Below are 7,467 nucleotides of genomic sequence, written 5' to 3'. Positions count from 1 at the left end.
AGACCAGTGCTACATGGTTAAATCTTGAAAGTGGTGTTGCTCAAAGCTGAGGCTAATTAAATTAATATAACACTAGTGTCGCCACAAACCGAAGTTACATGATTATATATATAGTAACTAGCGTCGAATAGGGCCAACTCAATAATACACATAACTCAGTAGTGTCGATGTGGCCCGACGTCAATGTTAAACTCATTTACACTTTAGCGTCGGATTTTGTGTATTAGCGTTGCTATAAGGTTTTGCTCAGTCAGCGCTAGAGTTAGTGTCGGCTAAACGCTACATTTTACTTCAAGCTTTGAGGTGTCCGCCCCAACCTCGACGCTAAGTGGAAGCTAACACCCTTTAGCGTCGGTATTTTGCCTTTTAGTGAACTAAACAACAATTGAGGTCAATTTGAAAAACATTGTAGTCTTGAAATGTGTTGTGTAGTGAATAAAGTTCATCTCTGCTAATCCTATGAACTTTTGCTTACTTATATGTACTAAATTGTTATTAGGTGTTTTTAATTGTTAGAATGAGCTATAGTCAAAGTTAATAATAAAAAGGTATTTCAGGTGATGAAAAATGGAGGTGTTAATCCATATCTTCCAATGAGACGTTTCATGAGTAAATCGTGTGTGTTTCCTTTTTTCACTATAGATATTGCAACGAATATAGAAAAATAGTTCTAGATATTGCAGTGGAGTATTATGACACGATAGTTCTAGATCTTATGTGTTGACCTCTAGCTGGAGTTTTCTTCGTAGAATGGGGCATGCTTTTATGGTTTTATCTCATTTGTTATTTTATTTTTGTTCGAGCTGTTGCAACTTGCAATTGTTCTTAGTTTTGAAGGGTTTGTTTAATGAGTTATTTTCTTTCTACGTTTTTGGTTGTTGGATCTCCTTTTTTTTTTTGTCTATCATATGCACTCTCTGTTCTGGTTTATCGGCTCGTGTTTGGTTTTGTCGATTGATGTGTGTATTCCGCTTTAATTATTTATTTCTATATAACAAAATAAAAGAAAAAAAAATTGAGTACAAAGAGACTAAAATCTTTTTAACATTAATTATTACATTTATCAAGAACCAATACTTACATCGATAAAACTAAGCCACAAAGACATCATGAACGATTACAACATCAATTCTAAATTATTCTACTAAATATATGATTGCCGATTGCTTACACTTAATAAAATGAGCTTATATTTTGGTTTTGCAAACTAATTGAGTTTATTTAAGGATACTCATGTAACTTTTACTTATCTGTAGATCAAGTTGAGCAAGACGTTTAACATCCATTGGATATGTCACTTGTGGATTATCAGTACTATCATACGAAAATGATGCAGTGTAATTGTTGGCAGCTTCTGTGGTCCGAATTCCATCATAAAAAATGTGATTACTTCTATTCGAGCACGGTATTGGGTATTGAGTCAAGAATACAAAATCCATCAGATTTCATTGGACAGCAAGAACTCCTAAAATCAGTAAAACCTGAAATCCAAAACAACATATGGCATTAACTGATAATAATCAAGAACCTGAACCATAAACATAAACATATATTATCAATTATTTGATTATTACCAAGTGAACCGTCTAATCTGATAGCAGTCGTATTTATAAAAATAGTTTTGGAATCAGGATACTCAGTATTCAATTGATCTACTAGAGATCTAAGCTTGGTACTAAATATTGCTTCAATATCATTTAGCTCTTCAACACATGGTCTCGCGCTATTATTAGCGAGCACCAAATATAAGTAGGCAAGCCACTTGAGGTGAATTTCCAGTGACACAATATTGCATGTAGTATGCTACCAAGAGAAAAAAGATGGAAAACTAACCATGTTTTAGTCTCGAATGCCATTTCTCTAGTTATACAAATATTTCTGATATGTATTTTAACAAGATGGAGGGTGTGTATATAGGTTATATACTGCCAAAATTGTCAAAACAGTTCATTAATAAAGTTTTATAATTTAAAAGTTATCAAAACAAATATCAATGAAGGACCACAATTGATTTTAATTTTAAAGCTATGATCATGGTGGGGTCGAAGATATATTTTATAAGTTTTGTAATTTCAATGGATTAAAAGTTTGTCGGGTAGTTCTCTTCGGGTATTAGGAGGTCGATGTTGGGAATGAGATTGGTTGTAAGGGCTATTAGTCGAGATTGATGTTTTAGTGAGGGCTTGCCTTTGGTGAGATTCTAGGGTTATTAAGTTAATGCATCTTCCGACACAATTATGAGATCAAAATGATACTTATTTTCTATTTCGATCGTGCATGGATATTATTATATACATTTTAGTCTAAGAAATTCTGAACTGATTCACACAAGAAAGGTATTATTTGGTTTGTTAAAGAGTGGTAAGACTCTAATTTTGACTGTGTTATTTCTATTGATTAGTTAGATGCTAAAGTATGGTACTATTCTTAAATATCATCACTTTCAATTTCTTCATTTTCTATCGATGAAGTTTGCACTATTTAATAAACATATGATTCATTAGTGAGCTTTAAAGCTTCAAATATCATGACTTTTTTAAGGGTGACATATTTGATGTATTTCGGTAGGCATGAATATATATGAAGAAAAATAGGTACATATCAATTTTTTGATTGATATACAGGGAGGGAGGGAGATCGACACTTAGGTCAGTAAATCACTACTACAAATTATACATTTCATAACTAATACTTACTTCGCCTATGTATTCCATCAAAATAATATTTATTTATTAGGCGCTTTTTTAAATCACTTTTTCCCACGGTCCAAACTAACAATTGTGGTGAAAGATGAAGAAGTGATATATTTCGAATTCCAACACTAGTAATTTTATATTTTTTTCGTTATAAAAAAAGGAGTGTTTCCTTCATTTCTGTCTTAAAATTAAAATTAAACTACTTTTCGCAACGGTCTAAACTAACGACGGTTATATTTAAAAATCGAGGGAATATATAATATTTATTTTTTTAAAAATATGACGCGACTTGACATTATATCTTGGTTTTTGGTTGAGTGAGGTGAAATATATTACTAGCTTCCGGTGGAAAAGAGTGTTTTTTGTAGTAGTGATTGGTTCACTGTGGTATAGTCAGCCCTCAAATCAACTTATGTAAAGTTCTTAAACATGAGTAATGGGTAATCGTGGACATGCCTTCTTACCATTTTCATTTATACTTATAACTTTCTAGCAATAGAGAAAATGGATATTTTATAGAATTCAAATACTCATGTATAACAATGTTGTGTTTTCTATAACGATGAACATGGTTTTAAAAAAATTGATTTTGCCATCGAAAAGGAAAATAGTGGTACAATTTACTGTCCTCTTGATTTTAATGACATATATACTTTATAACTAGTGAAATAAAGTCAAAACAAACCTAAATAGAGGACCACAATTTGTTTAAACTTTGCAACTATGACCATGAAATCTTGATGTATAATTGTGGCTGCTACCGACAATAAATAAGCAAAGAACGTGTAAGTAAGGGTGTTCTCAGAGTTGAAATGACTTTTGAGATGAAAATTAAATTCAATATAAAGATAAATTATTTGTGGTTCCGCATGATTAGGATGGATTTTCTTAAAAAATATACTCTCACCCAATTTTTGCGTGTCTTGATTTTGAATTATGATTCTATACAAAATTATTATTGTAAAAATTATGGTAATATAATAATAATAATAATAATAATAATAATATTATTATTATTATTATTATTATTATTATTATTATTATTATTATTATGAATAAGATAAAAAACTTATTGTTTAAAAAAAAGGAATGCTACACACAATATGTTCAAGGAGGAGTTCTTCTCATATCTTCATATAATTACACCGTTTAAAGAATCAGTAAAATCAAAGGATTGATTGCTATTCACGAAGATTTGGAGTAAAATTGATGTTATTGGAAAATTCAAGAAACATATTTAAGTAAATATTGCATAAAAGAGTTTAACAGAGTTTGATGTATACAAATCAAAATCTAAATTAGCAGATTTATTTTCTCAACTGTATTATGTATTGTGGATTTATGATTGTATGGACTCTTGAAAATATGCAAAATATAATTTATAATCTACTAAATATCATGAACAAGGAATGACAAAGATCTAATACATTTCAAAGATATAAATTGTAAAATAAAAAAAAAAATAGTTATAATAAAAAATTAAAATAAACAAATTATATATTGAAGCAATATATCATAATAATAAAATAATATATCAGTATTAAAATGTATGTATGCAAAGGAATATGATATTTGATCCAAGCGGGCTTCATAAAAAACGTCTAAAAGACTTCTAATAATATATGATTTTGTATAATATTAATTTTTATAGGTTGTGATCGTGAGAATTTTTTTAAAATAATCAATTTTTTAAAATTAAATTTTAAAATAACCAATTTTCAAAAAAAAAAAATATAAATAACCATTTTCCTTATGCACCAGTTGAACCGGAGAATTCAACTAAATATCAAAGGAGGCGCCCAGAACTTTGGTGCATGCATGCAAAACCAATGAATGTAGACGCCACATGCATTGACGCATGCATGTGTGCATTTGTGTGTGTGCCACATGCATTAAGGCATGCATGTGTTATGTGTGTGTCGAGCCTAGTGCACTGACGCATGCATGCTTTGGTTCTTCTATAAATACCATCATGTGCATCTCCCATATTATTTCACACAACTTTTTATCCTCCTTCCATTTTCCTTCAATTTTGTTTTCTTTAAGCATGTCTGAATACATTCACAAGAGAAATGCCGATTTAATATTTTCAACAGTCGCACCCTCGATAAAGATTCGAATTTGGAATATAGATTCGTTTGAACGTCTTAATCGGACGTTGAACCGTTGGTTAGATGGAGAAATTACAGATGGTGAAAGGATTAGAAGAATTCAATGGATTGAGTCCATGTTCAACCAAAATGGAGAAGTGCGTGTATGAGTGGATATTAAGACTGACAGAGACGTTCACAGGATGATGTATAATATGTTCAAAATTATTTTGATGGTTGTAATTGCATAGTTATAGTAATGGTATTTTATTTGTTATAGTCTGTTGTGTTGTTGTTTATGTGTTGCTTATGTGCTGAATTTGTTGTATTTGTTTGTGATGGTATTTCCTCACAAAGTTATCATATGAAATAGGTATTGTTTTTAATATAAAAAAAAGAGTTTGAATACGACAGTTAGTACGACTGTGACCGGGATGGCGACATGAACTACATAATCGAACCATTTTGTTCATCGTATCCATTTCGGTTTGAATACGGGTGTTGTTTGGGCGGCCCTTTTTCTTTCTTCGCATAACTTAATTGGCCAGAGAATGTCCCCTTGATATCCAGGCCAGTAATCCTCTTTTGCAACAACTGAAAAGCTAATTTGTAAACATTGGATAGGTTTATGACTTTGTAAACGTCAGATAGTAAGTAGGATGGATCCCTTCAAACCTTTTAACATGCCGCAATTACATGGGAGCAGGGCATACGAAAGGCTTGGAACTTTCCGCATTTGCACCAATCTCTATCTAGTTCCACTATGTATTATCTCATCGACATGCCTTCATTGTGATCCATGGACTCAACAATATTGTACCAACCTTTAGTACGGTCAAACACCGTGACCACGTGTGTGTTAGCTTTGACAACTTCGTGTCTAATGAATTTCATTGAAGCATCACTGAACAACTGCCCAAATTGCAACATTGAACTCCATTTGGAACGTCTGGTCTCAAACAACACCCATAGCCTGAAATATGTTACTTTCCATAAATAGGTTATAGGTAGGTTTTAGATGCCTTTAAAGACAGAGTTCATTGATTCCACAAGATTTGTTGTCATGTGGCTCCAACACTGACCGTTGTTGTATGCCCTAGTCCACTTTTCCAATGGAATATTATCGATCTACCATACTGCATCTGCGTTTGACAATCTGATATCTTCACGGTAGTGTTTGAAAGAAGGTTCTGTTAATGTGTAACCTGCGTTGACAACCTTCTTCCACAATGTTTTGTCTTTGATCTCCCGCATAAAATTTTGAGCGATATGTCTAATGTAGTAGACATGCGTCGACAGGGGGTTCTGCCAGCCATTATCAATGTTTTTTAGGCACTCACTATTGAAGGGTGTCGGTCATAGATCAAACATAAGTTAGATTGAGAAGCAACGTGCAATCGGAGATTTTTTAGGAAAAAACTCCATCCCTCAACTAGGGCAAAGGCGATTGGAAAAATGTTGTTGTTGCCATCTTGTGCCACTGCCATCAGTAGCGTTCCTTTATATTTCCCGTACAACCATGTACCATCAATTTGTATAATAGGTTTACAAAATGCAAGACCTTTGATGCATGGTTGATACGTCCAGAAGAGACGGTGGAATATTCCATTTCCAATAGCACAAGTCCCGTCTGGGGTATACCCCGAAAACGTTTCCAACTTGATAATAGTCCCTGGAGCATAATGTTTAAGAGCTACCAAATAGTTTGGAAGTTGTTTGTAAGACTCCTCCCAATTTCCATAGACTTTTTCAACCGCCTCTATCCTAGCTATCCAAGCCTTCCTGTATGATGGAGTATAATTTTATTGTTTTACAATATGCGAGATTATTGTACTCACCTTTAACGATGGATTATCGCTAATGACAGATAAAATTTCATCGCATATTAACTGAGAGCTAAGTTTGCGATGGTCTTGCATTGGGTTCGTGAGCATGTATATGTGAACTGGACCCATGGATCCAATCTCCCAAGAATCACTCCTCTTCCGATAAGAAGCTGACAACCAGAAAAGGCAGCCCTCATTTCGACAATAAATCTTGTACCTCATTGCATTAGTTCGATCAACTTTGTAATCAGTTGATAGTTCCATGTGATACTTTTTAATAGCTTTTACACAATATTCTTTTGTGCGAAATGTGTCTCCTTCTTTCAATGATCCTTGAATTTGCACATAAGGATTGTAAAATATATCTGATGAAGGTTCATCGGTACCCAAATTCAAGCTTGTCATGTGTTGAGGTGGAAAATATACATGACTAGCTGGTAATGGCTCCTATTCTTCCTCATCATTCACCATTGAATCAACTAATAACTCAACTTCTTCTTCTTCCTCATCAACAACATTGACTTCAACTTGTTCGTCATCGTCAATTTCACAAAACACTTGTGACTGATCAATGAACTGAGACACTTGTTGTTGTTGTGGTAATATATATAACTCTATATCGTTATACCCAGATTGTTCATGACTGACAAACATATGATGAACATCGTCATCATCTCGAATCTTCATCTGATAAAACTTTACCTGGTTGTCTGCAAACCACACCAATTTTTTATAGATGATTTGGCCCACCTGACTCGTCGATTTATTATAAACCGAGTTACTTCTGTGTTGCGAAAATAAAAACCGAATAATTGATGCTCAGATATTTCACCTTCAGTATGGGCACTGATCATG

General features: G+C 33.0%; 1 long non-coding RNA gene across 1 annotated transcript; it reads right to left on the bottom strand.

The window, feature by feature from the left end:
* Positions 1 to 1,015: 1,015 nt before the first annotated feature.
* Positions 1,016 to 1,943, bottom strand: LOC127080215 (uncharacterized). The gene is made up of 2 exons (XR_007788009.1): positions 1,834 to 1,943; positions 1,016 to 1,481 (listed from the first exon to the last, which is right to left on the bottom strand). It is a non-coding gene; the product is annotated as an uncharacterized LOC127080215 (long non-coding RNA).
* Between the last annotated feature and the right edge of the window lie 5,524 nt (positions 1,944 to 7,467).

Source organism: Lathyrus oleraceus, chromosome 1 (genome assembly GCF_024323335.1).
Source record: "Lathyrus oleraceus cultivar Zhongwan6 chromosome 1, CAAS_Psat_ZW6_1.0, whole genome shotgun sequence".
In the NCBI taxonomy this organism is placed as follows: domain Eukaryota; kingdom Viridiplantae; phylum Streptophyta; class Magnoliopsida; order Fabales; family Fabaceae; genus Lathyrus; species Lathyrus oleraceus.
The sequence above is the reverse complement of the archived record's forward strand: the minus strand, read 5'-3'. Positions and strand labels throughout refer to the sequence as shown.